This window comes from Pseudophryne corroboree, chromosome 3, assembly GCF_028390025.1.
Source record: "Pseudophryne corroboree isolate aPseCor3 chromosome 3, aPseCor3.hap2, whole genome shotgun sequence".
NCBI classification, from domain to species: Eukaryota; Metazoa; Chordata; class Amphibia; order Anura; family Myobatrachidae; genus Pseudophryne; species Pseudophryne corroboree.
Window position 1 is genome coordinate 331,193,452 of NC_086446.1, and position 14,980 is coordinate 331,208,431.

The following is a 14,980-nucleotide window of genomic DNA, read 5'->3' on the forward strand; positions in this document are numbered from 1 at the left end:
GAGGTAGAATGTGATGCTATGATAGCTAAATTTACCCAGAGAGGTTATTGTCAGTCTGACCTAACAACTATTAAAGAAAAAGTACTCAAGATACCTAGAAGTAGTACTTTAAATTCTATCAAAAAAACTGTAAGCTCAGACAGACTAATATGGGTTAATCAATTTAACACTCAGAGCCCCGCAATCAGTAAAATAACGAAAAATTTCTGGCCTATCATACAAACAGATAAGAAAATTGGTATTCAATCCAATACACGAATTATGCCAGCTTACCGTAGAGGCAAAAATATTCGTGATTTTCTTGTTAAAACTAATGTTGAAAGTACTTCCAAAAAAAGTAATATCACCACTTTTCTCAAATCCTCCTGTCCGGGTTGCTTTAAATGCTTAGGCTGCACTACGTGCAGCCATATGCTAACTGGTGATTCATTTCATCACCCTTTCACGGGCAAAAAATTCAAGATAAAACATCGTGTCACTTGCACCACAAGATTTGTCGTTTATTTACTTAGTTGCCCTTGCGGCCTCCACTATGTGGGGAAAACAGACTGTATGTTTAAAGAACGAATGGCAGGACATCGAGCCTCCATCAGAGCGGCAATCTCGGCAGGCAGAAGTGACCAACCTGTAGCGAGGCATTTCCTCCAGGCTAAACACTCAGTTGCAGCCCTCCGACATCGTATAATTGATCATATTCCCCCATCAAAACGTGGGGGTGATCGAGCACAAAAATTACTTAGAGCAGAAGCTAAATGGATATATACCCTTGATACGCTTTCCCCCAGGGGACATAACGAACAAGCGGGTTTGTCAGCATTTTTATAACTGACTAGCCACTCTTTATTCTTTAGTAACCAATAGGTTCGAAGGAATTTAACTAGTTTTTTATCTAGCAATTTTATACCAACATTTTATGTCCACTATTCAGTAAAAGTTTATGCAACATTCTCGTATAGTAAGCAACACGGGTCACACTGTATCTATTTGTTTATGGACAGTTACATTGTCTCTATTTTGACATATTCAGTGTGTCAGCTAATCAGTGTTACACTTTTGACCCCTGTTACATCATGTGGATAACTTTGATCACTGTTACATGTTTGTTTTGTTTTATTACACAGCACGGGGAATTGTTTTTTCTTTTTGGTGTGCTCCGGTCCGGGTGCTCCGTGACGCCACAGCCGGTGCCTCGTTATGACGTCATTACTTGGACGGAGCGGGACGCGACTGGCCGGAGGCGCCATGGACCATCAGACGGAGATAAAAAGGTGGGTTACATTGTATCTGTTATCCTGACGAAAATGCCGTAAAGACATTGAAACGTTGATTGAACATCAGACCAGCTTGTCTGTCTTTCTTTTCATGCCGTGAGTGCCGCCCGACGTTGCATATTTAGCTATGCTACCAATACATTTTTTAATTGTTATGGTATTTTTAAAATGTAACATCATTTTTTCCAGCGTATTGCATTTTTTTTTATTAAATAATTTGAGTTTTACTTTAAAAATTGTAAAATCTGAATAAGAAATTATTTAGCTTGTGGCTTGTTGGTCTGGGTGTATGATTTTTGCTTTGGGTGGAAAAGCCCCCAGGTTCATATCCTGGATTAGCCTGTTTTCTCAGGTTCTTTAAAAGTGCTTAGTTCTATTATCTGATAGTATTTTAAAATACTTACTAATGTATTCCAACAGTTTCACATCCAATTTCATTAGTATACATGAAAAATGCATGAACAGTTGGCTCGTTGGTCTAGGGGTATGATTCTCGCTTAGGGTGCGAGAGATACCGGGTTCAAATCCTGGATGAGCCTATTTTCTCAGATTATTTTAAATCCCATGGTTCCATTAACTGATTGATGTCAAAAGCATCAAGTGAATTTTGCTTTTGAAAATCCATAAAAAAATATATACTTATGCATATTTAGTAAACTGTCAACCATTTGGTGGTATATTGGGTATACTGTAGATTCCATTTTGTCTAAGTAATCTTGAGTGGCTTCAAAGAAGTCTCATTTTGACAAATTAAAAACTGTCAAAATGAAATTGCAGGTTTTACTCTTACCTTGCTTTTTTCTAAGAAACAATGAGTGGCTTCAAAGAATAGGCTCTTTTTGACAAACAAAAAGGTCAACAATTAATTGCAGGTTTTTGTTTTTTTCTTTCTTCTTGGTCTGTATGCTTAAGTTGCACACAGTATGAGACAAGTCTTAGGTTCCAACTATCAGAAAAATTCAAACTCTATAGAAACCCCTAAATCTTGGCACTGAACTTTCCAAATATGCATACTTGGACAAAAATTTACCTTAAGGAAACATTTTAGCTATGCTACCAATACATTTTTAAATTGTTATGGTATTTTTAAAATGTAACATCTTTTTTTCCAGCTTATTGCATTTTTTTATTAAATAATTTGAGTTTTACTTTAAAAATGGTAAAATCTGAATAAGAAATTATTTAACTTGTGGCTTGTTGGTCTGGGTGTATGATTTTTGCTTTGGGTGCAAAAGGCCCCAGATTCATATCCTGGATAAGCCTGTTTTCTCAGGTTCTTTAAAAGTGCTTAGTTCTATTATCTGATAGTATTTTAAAATACTTATTAATGTATTCCAACAGTTTCACTTCCAATTTTATTAGTATACATGAAAAAGCATTAACAGTTGGCTCGTTGGTTTAGGGGTATGATTCTCGCTTAGGGTGCGAGAGGTCCCGGTTTCAAATCCCGGACGAGCCCATCTTCTCAGGTTCTTTTAAATCCCATGGTTCCATTATCTGATTGATGTCAAAAGCATCAAGTGAATTTTGCTTTTGAAAATCCATAAAAAAATATATACTTATGCATATTTAGTAAACTGTCAACCATTTGGTGGTATATTGGGTATACTGTAGATTCCATTTTGTCTAAGTAATCTTGAGTGGCTTCAAAGAAGTCTAATTTTGACAAATTATAAACTGTCAAAATGAAATTACAGGTTTTTCTCTTACCTTGCTTTTTTCTAAGAAACAATGAGTGGCTTCAAAGAATAGGCTCTTTTTGACAAACAAAAAGGTCAACAATTAATTGCAGGTTTTTGTTTTTTTTCTTTCTTCTTGGTCTGTATGCTTAAGTTGCACACAGTAAGAGACAAGTCTTAGGTTCCAACTATCATAAAAGTTCAAACTCTATAGGAACCCCTAAATCTTGGCACTGAACTTTCCAAATATGCATACTTGGACAAAAATTTACCTTAAGGAAACATTTTAGCTATGCTACCAATACATTTTTAAATTGTTATGGTATTTTTAAAATGTAACTTCTTTTTTTCCAGCGTATTGCATTTTTTTTATTAAATAATTTGAGTTTTACTTTAAAAATGGTAAAATCTGAATAAGAAGTTATTTAGCTTGTGGCTTGTTGGTCTGAGTGTATGATTTTTGCTTTGGGTGGAAAAGGCCCCAAGTTCATATCCTGGATTAGCCTGTTTTCTCAGGTTCTTTAAAAGTGCTTAGTTCTATTATCTGATGGTATTTTAAAATACTTACTAATGTATTCCAACAGTTTCACTTCCAATTTCATTAGTATACATGAAAGATGCATTAACAGTTGGTTCGTTGGTCTAGGGGTATGATTCTCGCTTAGGGTGCGAGAGATCCCGGGTTCAAATCCTGGACGAACCTACCTTCTCAGATTATTTTAAATCCCATTGTTCCATTAACTGATTGATGTCAAAAGCATCAACTGAATTTTACTTTTGAAAATCCATAAAAAAATATATACTTATGCATATTTAGTTTAGGTTTCCGAATCAAAAATATCCCTACCAAAGGGAGATTCAATGCGGCTTTCTGCAAAAAATGGGTCTCCATTTTAAATAAATGTTCCTATGACCTTATGCTTTTGATCATAGAGGAAGTCACACGGGAACTGGCAGTCATTCGGACTCAAATAGACACCTTTGAGTCCACTCATAAATCTACTTTGCCAATGGACACTTCCACAAACTGGTATGAGAAACTTACCGTTCAATTAGACAAATACCAGAAAGATTTGATTTCCTATAAACGCAATAAACTGGAAATTGTTAATAACGATTACGTCAAAATACAGGTCTATCCTTGGATCTCTGGCACATCGGTCCCCAGACGACCCGTGAGACGACGTCCTTTTAACCGTTTTAACGCACAATATCTGGACATGGATTCTTCCACAGATGGCACAGCTACAGCGAGTGAAACTGAAGTTCCATGCCCTACCCAAGGTCTCCCCCCTTTAGGGGCACGCACACTGGCACAACCAACCAATCCAGGCGCCAATTCACGAGGCGTGGCGGGCAATGCAAGAGGACGTCGAGAAAGAAAAACAGCATACTCCAAACGGAGATGATATTTAATTTATCTGATCGTCAATTCACCCCCATGGAATTACAAGTCATGTCTAAAGGACTAAATTTTGTTCCTACTACCACATTAGACCCCTTCAACTGGAAAATTGAACAATACAAACTGGAACGACAACTTCGTCTTAGAGAGTACTTCTTTCAACATCCAACAACACCATCCACTAATACAACTATGCCACCAGCTCTCCGTGTTAAATCTAAATTTGATCCAGTTTCACAAAATAAATCCATCAAAATTTTTTCTAGGTCAGTAGATCATCAAGTTCAAAATACCATCAAACAGGCCAAACACGTCCATTCTAACTTAACGAAAACCGAATGGCAAGCCTTGACAGATCTGAGTAATTACGATGATATAGTCATACGCCCGGCAGATAAGGGCGGAGCTCTAGTAATACAAAATGTCCATGACTATATCGCTGAGCTTGATCGTCAATTATCAGATACTTACACTTACCGAAAACTATCTTCTGACCCCACTGCTGTTTACAAAAAGGAATTGGACAATATCCTGTCTCAGGCAGTCAAAGATGGCCATTTAACATCGGCACAACTTGAGTCTTTGTCCACACGCTGTCCAGTGGTACCAATACTGTATTCAGTACCCAAAATACATAAGGACACCAAGTCCCCTCCAGGACGTCCTATAATCTCGGCTAGAGGATCACTATATCAGAAAATTTCCATCTTTCTGGATTTTCACCTGCAACCATGTATTCAATCGGTTGATCACTGCCTTAAGGACACCACAGCACTTTTGAATAAACTGTCCACTCTTAATTCAGTTCCGAGTAGTTGCATACTAGCAACGATTGATGTAAAAAATTTATACACATGCATCCCTCAAGCTGATGGCCTCAAAGCTGTGGAAGCCCTAATACGAAATAATCCTTCATACACTGGACCCAATATTGACTTATTTTTAAGTTTACTCCAATTAACTTTACAAAGAAATTATTTTTTATTTAACAACAATTTTTATTTACAGCAGTCAGGCTGCTCCATGGGAAGCAACGTCTCGCCCTCATTCGCTAATAGCTTTATGCTGCGAATTGAGGACGAGCTGTTCCTGTCCAATGAAGCAGCTAAACCTTATGTACTGTTATATTTACGTTTCATAGATGATTTGTTATTATTTTGGACCGGACCACGTAACATGTTAGAATCTTTACTTGATACACACAACTTGTCTGATTCCCCTGTTAAATTCACGTACACCATACATGACAAAACTATCAGTTTTTTGGATGTACGGATTACATTACATGATGACAAAATTGTCACATCATTATTCACCAAGAGCACGGACAGAAACAATATCTTATTAGCGTCAAGTCATCATCCCATTTCCTTACGCAAGGGTCTCCCTTACTCGCAGATGCTGCGCCTTAAGCGTATCATCAGCGATGAAACTCAATTAGAGGTAGAATGTGATGCTATGATAGCTAAATTTACCCAGAGAGGTTATTGTCAGTCTGACCTAACAACTATTAAAGAAAAAGTACTCAAGATACCTAGAAGTAGTACTTTAAATTCTATCAAAAAAACTGTAAGCTCAGACAGACTAATATGGGTTAATCAATTTAACACTCAGAGCCCCGCAATCAGTAAAATAACGAAAAATTTCTGGCCTATCATACAAACAGATAAGAAAATTGGTATTCAATCCAATACACGAATTATGCCAGCTTACCGTAGAGGCAAAAATATTCGTGATTTTCTTGTTAAAACTAATGTTGAAAGTACTTCCAAAAAAAGTAATATCACCACTTTTCTCAAATCCTCCTGTCCGGGTTGCTTTAAATGCTTAGGCTGCACTACGTGCAGCCATATGCTAACTGGTGATTCATTTCATCACCCTTTCACGGGCAAAAAATTCAAGATAAAACATCGTGTCACTTGCACCACAAGATTTGTCGTTTATTTACTTAGTTGCCCTTGCGGCCTCCACTATGTGGGGAAAACAGACTGTATGTTTAAAGAACGAATGGCAGGACATCGAGCCTCCATCAGAGCGGAAATCTCGGCAGGCAGAAGTGACCAACCTGTAGCGAGGCATTTCCTCCAGGCTAAACACTCAGTTGCAGCCCTCCGACATCGTATAATTGATCATATTCCCCCATCAAAACGTGGGGGTGATCGAGCACAAAAATTACTTAGAGCAGAAGCTAAATGGATATATACCCTTGATACGCTTTCCCCCAGGGGACATAACGAACAAGCGGGTTTGTCAGCATTTTTATAACTGACTAGCCACTCTTTATTCTTTAGTAACCAATAGGTTCGAAGGAATTTAACTAGTTTTTTATCTAGCAATTTTATACCAACATTTTATGTCCACTATTCAGTAAAAGTTTATGCAACATTCTCGTATAGTAAGCAACACGGGTCACACTGTATCTATTTGTTTATGGACAGTTACATTGTCTCTATTTTGACATATTCAGTGTGTCAGCTAATCAGTGTTACACTTTTGACCCCTGTTACATCATGTGGATAACTTTGATCACTGTTACATGTTTGTTTTGTTTTATTACACAGCACGGGGAATTGTTTTTTCTTTTTGGTGTGCTCCGGTCTGGGTGCTCCGTGACGCCACAGCCGGTGCCTCGTTATGACGTCATTACTTGGACGGAGCGGGACGCGACTGGCCGGAGGCGCCATGGACCATCAGACGGAGATAAAAAGGTGGGTTACATTGTATCTGTTATCCTGACGAAAATGCCGTAAAGACATTGAAACGTTGATTGAACATCAGACCAGCTTGTCTGTCTTTCTTTTCATGCCGTGAGTGCCGCCCGACGTTGCATCTTTAGCTATGCTACCAATACATTTTTTAATTGTTATGGTATTTTTAAAATGTAACATCATTTTTTCCAGCGTATTGCATTTTTTTTTATTAAATAATTTGAGTTTTACTTTAAAAATTGTAAAATCTGAATAAGAAATTATTTAGCTTGTGGCTTGTTGGTCTGGGTGTATGATTTTTGCTTTGGGTGGAAAAGGCCCCAGATTCATATACTGGATAAGCCTGTTTTCTCAGGTTCTTTAAAAGTGCTTAGTTCTATTATCTGATAGTATTTTAAAATACTTATTAATGTATTCCAACAGTTTCACTTCCAATTTTATTAGTATACATGAAAAAGCATTAACAGTTGGCTCGTTGGTTTAGGGGTATGATTCTCGCTTAGGGTGCGAGAGGTCCCGGTTTCAAATCCCGGACGAGCCCATCTTCTCAGGTTCTTTTAAATCCCATGGTTCCATTATCTGATTGATGTCAAAAGCATCAAGTGAATTTTGCTTTTGAAAATCCATAAAAAAATATATACTTATGCATATTTAGTAAACTGTCAACCATTTGGTGGTATATTGGGTATACTGTAGATTCCATTTTGTCTAAGTAATCTTGAGTGGCTTCAAAGAAGTCTCATTTTGACAAATTATAAACTGTCAAAATGAAATTACAGGTTTTTCTCTTACCTTGCTTTTTTCTAAGAAACAATGAGTGGCTTCAAAGAATAGGCTCTTTTTGACAAACAAAAAGGTCAACAATTAATTGCAGGTTTTTGTTTTTTTTCTTTCTTCTTGGTCTGTATGCTTAAGTTGCACACAGTAAGAGACAAGTCTTAGGTTCCAACTATCATAAAAGTTCAAACTCTATAGGAACCCCTAAATCTTGGCACTGAACTTTCCAAATATGCATACTTGGACAAAAATTTACCTTAAGGAAACATTTTAGCTATGCTACCAATACATTTTTAAATTGTTATGGTATTTTTAAAATGTAACTTCTTTTTTTCCAGCGTATTGCATTTTTTTTATTAAATAATTTGAGTTTTACTTTAAAAATGGTAAAATCTGAATAAGAAGTTATTTAGCTTGTGGCTTGTTGGTCTGAGTGTATGATTTTTGCTTTGGGTGGAAAAGGCCCCAAGTTCATATCCTGGATTAGCCTGTTTTCTCAGGTTCTTTAAAAGTGCTTAGTTCTATTATCTGATGGTATTTTAAAATACTTACTAATGTATTCCAACAGTTTCACTTCCAATTTCATTAGTATACATGAAAGATGCATTAACAGTTGGTTCGTTGGTCTAGGGGTATGATTCTCGCTTAGGGTGCGAGAGATCCCGGGTACAAATCCTGGACGAACCTATCTTCTCAGATTATTTTAAATCCCATTGTTCCATTAACTGATTGATGTCAAAAGCATCAACTGAATTTTACTTTTGAAAATCCATAAAAAAATATATACTTATGCATATTTAGTTTAGGTTTCCGAATCAAAAATATCCCTACCAAAGGGAGATTCAATGCGGCTTTCTGCAAAAAATGGGTCTCCATTTTAAATAAATGTTCCTATGACCTTATGCTTTTGATCATAGAGGAAGTCACACGGGAACTGGCAGTCATTCGGACTCAAATAGACACCTTTGAGTCCACTCATAAATCTACTTTGCCAATGGACACTTCCACAAACTGGTATGAGAAACTTACCGTTCAATTAGACAAATACCAGAAAGATTTGATTTCCTATAAACGCAATAAACTGGAAATTGTTAATAACGATTACGTCAAAATACAGGTCTATCCTTGGATCTCTGGCACATCGGTCCCCAGACGACCCGTGAGACGACGTCCTTTTAACCGTTTTAACGCACAATATCTGGACATGGATTCTTCCACAGATGGCACAGCTACAGCGAGTGAAACTGAAGTTCCATGCCCTACCCAAGGTCTCCCCCCTTTAGGGGCACGCACACTGGCACAACCAACCAATCCAGGCGCCAATTCACGAGGCGTGGCGGGCAATGCAAGAGGACGTCGAGAAAGAAAAACAGCATACTCCAAACGGAGATGATATTTAATTTATCTGATCGTCAATTCACCCCCATGGAATTACAAGTCATGTCTAAAGGACTAAATTTTGTTCCTACTACCACATTAGACCCCTTCAACTGGAAAATTGAACAATACAAACTGGAACGACAACTTCGTCTTAGAGAGTACTTCTTTCAACATCCAACAACACCATCCACTAATACAACTATGCCACCAGCTCTCCGTGTTAAATCTAAATTTGATCCAGTTTCACAAAATAAATCCATCAAAATTTTTTCTAGGTCAGTAGATCATCAAGTTCAAAATACCATCAAACAGGCCAAACACGTCCATTCTAACTTAACGAAAACCGAATGGCAAGCCTTGACAGATCTGAGTAATTACGATGATATAGTCATACGCCCGGCAGATAAGGGCGGAGCTCTAGTAATACAAAATGTCCATGACTATATCGCTGAGCTTGATCGTCAATTATCAGATACTTACACTTACCGAAAACTATCTTCTGACCCCACTGCTGTTTACAAAAAGGAATTGGACAATATCCTGTCTCAGGCAGTCAAAGATGGCCATTTAACATCGGCACAACTTGAGTCTTTGTCCACACGCTGTCCAGTGGTACCAATACTGTATTCAGTACCCAAAATACATAAGGACACCAAGTCCCCTCCAGGACGTCCTATAATCTCGGCTAGAGGATCACTATATCAGAAAATTTCCATCTTTCTGGATTTTCACCTGCAACCATGTATTCAATCGGTTGATCACTGCCTTAAGGACACCACAGCACTTTTGAATAAACTGGCCACTCTTAATTCAGTTCCGAGTAGTTGCATACTAGCAACGATTGATGTAAAAAATTTATACACATGCATCCCTCAAGCTGATGGCCTCAAAGCTGTGGAAGCCCTAATACGAAATAATCCTTCATACACTGGACCCAATATTGACTTATTTTTAAGTTTACTCCAATTAACTTTACAAAGAAATTATTTTTTATTTAACAACAATTTTTATTTACAGCAGTCAGGCTGCTCCATGGGAAGCAACGTCTCGCCCTCATTCGCTAATAGCTTTATGCTGCGAATTGAGGACGAGCTGTTCCTGTCCAATGAAGCAGCTAAACCTTATGTACTGTTATATTTACGTTTCATAGATGATTTGTTATTATTTTGGACCGGACCACGTAACATGTTAGAATCTTTACTTGATACACACAACTTGTCTGATTCCCCTGTTAAATTCACGTACACCATACATGACAAAACTATCAGTTTTTTGGATGTACGGATTACATTACATGATGACAAAATTGTCACATCATTATTCACCAAGAGCACGGACAGAAACAATATCTTATTAGCGTCAAGTCATCATCCCATTTCCTTACGCAAGGGTCTCCCTTACTCGCAGATGCTGCGCCTTAAGCGTATCATCAGCGATGAAACTCAATTAGAGGTAGAATGTGATGCTATGATAGCTAAATTTACCCAGAGAGGTTATTGTCAGTCTGACCTAACAACTATTAAAGAAAAAGTACTCAAGATACCTAGAAGTAGTACTTTAAATTCTATCAAAAAAACTGTAAGCTCAGACAGACTAATATGGGTTAATCAATTTAACACTCAGAGCCCCGCAATCAGTAAAATAACGAAAAATTTCTGGCCTATCATACAAACAGATAAGAAAATTGGTATTCAATCCAATACACGAATTATGCCAGCTTACCGTAGAGGCAAAAATATTCGTGATTTTCTTGTTAAAACTAATGTTGAAAGTACTTCCAAAAAAAGTAATATCACCACTTTTCTCAAATCCTCCTGTCCGGGTTGCTTTAAATGCTTAGGCTGCACTACGTGCAGCCATATGCTAACTGGTGATTCATTTCATCACCCTTTCACGGGCAAAAAATTCAAGATAAAACATCGTGTCACTTGCACCACAAGATTTGTCGTTTATTTACTTAGTTGCCCTTGCGGCCTCCACTATGTGGGGAAAACAGACTGTATGTTTAAAGAACGAATGGCAGGACATCGAGCCTCCATCAGAGCGGCAATCTCGGCAGGCAGAAGTGACCAACCTGTAGCGAGGCATTTCCTCCAGGCTAAACACTCAGTTGCAGCCCTCCGACATCGTATAATTGATCATATTCCCCCATCAAAACGTGGGGGTGATCGAGCACAAAAATTACTTAGAGCAGAAGCTAAATGGATATATACCCTTGATACGCTTTCCCCCAGGGGACATAACGAACAAGCGGGTTTGTCAGCATTTTTATAACTGACTAGCCACTCTTTATTCTTTAGTAACCAATAGGTTCGAAGGAATTTAACTAGTTTTTTATCTAGCAATTTTATACCAACATTTTATGTCCACTATTCAGTAAAAGTTTATGCAACATTCTCGTATAGTAAGCAACACGGGTCACACTGTATCTATTTGTTTATGGACAGTTACATTGTCTCTATTTTGACATATTCAGTGTGTCAGCTAATCAGTGTTACACTTTTGACCCCTGTTACATCATGTGGATAACTTTGATCACTGTTACATGTTTGTTTTGTTTTATTACACAGCACGGGGAATTGTTTTTTCTTTTTGGTGTGCTCCGGTCCGGGTGCTCCGTGACGCCACAGCCGGTGCCTCGTTATGACGTCATTACTTGGACGGAGCGGGACGCGACTGGCCGGAGGCGCCATGGACCATCAGACGGAGATAAAAAGGTGGGTTACATTGTATCTGTTATCCTGACGAAAATGCCGTAAAGACATTGAAACGTTGATTGAACATCAGACCAGCTTGTCTGTCTTTCTTTTCATGCCGTGAGTGCCGCCCGACGTTGCATCTTTAGCTATGCTACCAATACATTTTTTAATTGTTATGGTATTTTTAAAATGTAACATCATTTTTTCCAGCGTATTGCATTTTTTTTATTAAATAATTTGAGTTTTACTTTAAAAATGGTAAAATCTGAATAAGAAATTATTTAGCTTGTGGCTTGTTGGTCTGGGTGTATGATTTTTGCTTTGGGTGGAAAAGGCCCCAGGTTCATATCCTGGATTAGCCTGTTTTCTCAGGTTCTTTAAAAGTGCTTAGTTCTATTATCTGATAGTATTTTAAAATACTTACTAATGTATTCCAACAGTTTCACATCCAATTTCATTAGTATACATGAAAAATGCATGAACAGTTGGCTCGTTGGTCTAGGGGTATGATTCTCGCTTAGGGTGCGAGAGATACCGGGTTCAAATCCCGGACGAGCCTATTTTCTCAGATTATTTTAAATCCCATGGTTCCATTAACTGATTGATGTCAAAAGCATCAAGTGAATTTTGCTTTTGAAAATCCATAAAAAAATATATACTTATGCATATTTAGTAAACTGTCAACCATTTGGTGGTATATTGGGTATACTGTAGATTCCATTTTGTCTAAGTAATCTTGAGTGGCTTCAAAGAAGTCTCATTTTGACAAATTAAAAACTGTCAAAATGAAATTGCAGGTTTTACTCTTACCTTGCTTTTTTCTAAGAAACAATGAGTGGCTTCAAAGAATAGGCTCTTTTTGACAAACAAAAAGGTCAACAATTAATTGCAGGTTTTTGTTTTTTTCTTTCTTCTTGGTCTGTATGCTTAAGTTGCACACAGTATGAGACAAGTCTTAGGTTCCAACTATCAGAAAAATTCAAACTCTATAGAAACCCCTAAATCTTGGCACTGAACTTTCCAAATATGCATACTTGGACAAAAATTTACCTTAAGGAAACATTTTAGCTATGCTACCAATACATTTTTAAATTGTTATGGTATTTTTAAAATGTAACATCTTTTTTTCCAGCTTATTGCATTTTTTTATTAAATAATTTGAGTTTTACTTTAAAAATGGTAAAATCTGAATAAGAAATTATTTAACTTGTGGCTTGTTGGTCTGGGTGTATGATTTTTGCTTTGGGTGCAAAAGGCCCCAGATTCATATCCTGGATAAGCCTGTTTTCTCAGGTTCTTTAAAAGTGCTTAGTTCTATTATCTGATAGTATTTTAAAATACTTATTAATGTATTCCAACAGTTTCACTTCCAATTTTATTAGTATACATGAAAAAGCATTAACAGTTGGCTCGTTGGTTTAGGGGTATGATTCTCGCTTAGGGTGCGAGAGGTCCCGGTTTCAAATCCCGGACGAGCCCATCTTCTCAGGTTCTTTTAAATCCCATGGTTCCATTATCTGATTGATGTCAAAAGCATCAAGTGAATTTTGCTTTTGAAAATCCATAAAAAAATATATACTTATGCATATTTAGTAAACTGTCAACCATTTGGTGGTATATTGGGTATACTGTAGATTCCATTTTGTCTAAGTAATCTTGAGTGGCTTCAAAGAAGTCTAATTTTGACAAATTATAAACTGTCAAAATGAAATTACAGGTTTTTCTCTTACCTTGCTTTTTTCTAAGAAACAATGAGTGGCTTCAAAGAATAGGCTCTTTTTGACAAACAAAAAGGTCAACAATTAATTGCAGGTTTTTGTTTTTTTTCTTTCTTCTTGGTCTGTATGCTTAAGTTGCACACAGTAAGAGACAAGTCTTAGGTTCCAACTATCATAAAAGTTCAAACTCTATAGGAACCCCTAAATCTTGGCACTGAACTTTCCAAATATGCATACTTGGACAAAAATTTACCTTAAGGAAACATTTTAGCTATGCTACCAATACATTTTTAAATTGTTATGGTATTTTTAAAATGTAACTTCTTTTTTTCCAGCGTATTGCATTTTTTTTATTAAATAATTTGAGTTTTACTTTAAAAATGGTAAAATCTGAATAAGAAGTTATTTAGCTTGTGGCTTGTTGGTCTGAGTGTATGATTTTTGCTTTGGGTGGAAAAGGCCCCAAGTTCATATCCTGGATTAGCCTGTTTTCTCAGGTTCTTTAAAAGTGCTTAGTTCTATTATCTGATGGTATTTTAAAATACTTACTAATGTATTCCAACAGTTTCACTTCCAATTTCATTAGTATACATGAAAGATGCATTAACAGTTGGTTCGTTGGTCTAGGGGTATGATTCTCGCTTAGGGTGCGAGAGATCCCGGGTTCAAATCCTGGACGAACCTACCTTCTCAGATTATTTTAAATCCCATTGTTCCATTAACTGATTGATGTCAAAAGCATCAACTGAATTTTACTTTTGAAAATCCATAAAAAAATATATACTTATGCATATTTAGTTTAGGTTTCCGAATCAAAAATATCCCTACCAAAGGGAGATTCAATGCGGCTTTCTGCAAAAAATGGGTCTCCATTTTAAATAAATGTTCCTATGACCTTATGCTTTTGATCATAGAGGAAGTCACACGGGAACTGGCAGTCATTCGGACTCAAATAGACACCTTTGAGTCCACTCATAAATCTACTTTGCCAATGGACACTTCCACAAACTGGTATGAGAAACTTACCGTTCAATTAGACAAATACCAGAAAGATTTGATTTCCTATAAACGCAATAAACTGGAAATTGTTAATAACGATTACGTCAAAATACAGGTCTATCCTTGGATCTCTGGCACATCGGTCCCCAGACGACCCGTGAGACGACGTCCTTTTAACCGTTTTAACGCACAATATCTGGACATGGATTCTTCCACAGATGGCACAGCTACAGCGAGTGAAACTGAAGTTCCATGCCCTACCCAAGGTCTCCCCCCTTTAGGGGCACGCACACTGGCACAACCAACCAATCCAGGCGCCAATTCACGAGGCGTGGCGGGCAATG

The 14,980-nt window shown here is 37.2% G+C and overlaps 7 non-coding genes across 7 annotated transcripts; all 7 read left to right on the top strand.

Annotated features, from left to right (window-relative positions):
- The first annotated feature begins 1,738 nt into the window (after window positions 1-1,738).
- Window positions 1,739-1,810, top strand: TRNAP-AGG (transfer RNA proline (anticodon AGG)). Its single transcript has one exon. It is a non-coding gene; the product is annotated as a tRNA-Pro (tRNA).
- An 848-nt stretch (window positions 1,811-2,658) lies between these two features.
- Window positions 2,659-2,730, top strand: TRNAP-AGG (transfer RNA proline (anticodon AGG)). The gene has a single exon. It is a non-coding gene; the product is annotated as a tRNA-Pro (tRNA).
- Window positions 2,731-3,581: 851 nt separating this feature from the next.
- On the top strand, window positions 3,582-3,653 carry TRNAP-AGG (transfer RNA proline (anticodon AGG)). The gene has a single exon. It is a non-coding gene; the product is annotated as a tRNA-Pro (tRNA).
- Window positions 3,654-7,532: 3,879 nt separating this feature from the next.
- On the top strand, window positions 7,533-7,604 carry TRNAP-AGG (transfer RNA proline (anticodon AGG)). Its single transcript has one exon. It is a non-coding gene; the product is annotated as a tRNA-Pro (tRNA).
- A 4,802-nt stretch (window positions 7,605-12,406) lies between these two features.
- TRNAP-AGG (transfer RNA proline (anticodon AGG)) lies at window positions 12,407-12,478 on the top strand. Its single transcript has one exon. It is a non-coding gene; the product is annotated as a tRNA-Pro (tRNA).
- An 848-nt stretch (window positions 12,479-13,326) lies between these two features.
- TRNAP-AGG (transfer RNA proline (anticodon AGG)) lies at window positions 13,327-13,398 on the top strand. The gene has a single exon. It is a non-coding gene; the product is annotated as a tRNA-Pro (tRNA).
- An 851-nt stretch (window positions 13,399-14,249) lies between these two features.
- TRNAP-AGG (transfer RNA proline (anticodon AGG)) lies at window positions 14,250-14,321 on the top strand. The gene has a single exon. It is a non-coding gene; the product is annotated as a tRNA-Pro (tRNA).
- The last annotated feature ends 659 nt before the right edge of the window (window positions 14,322-14,980 follow it).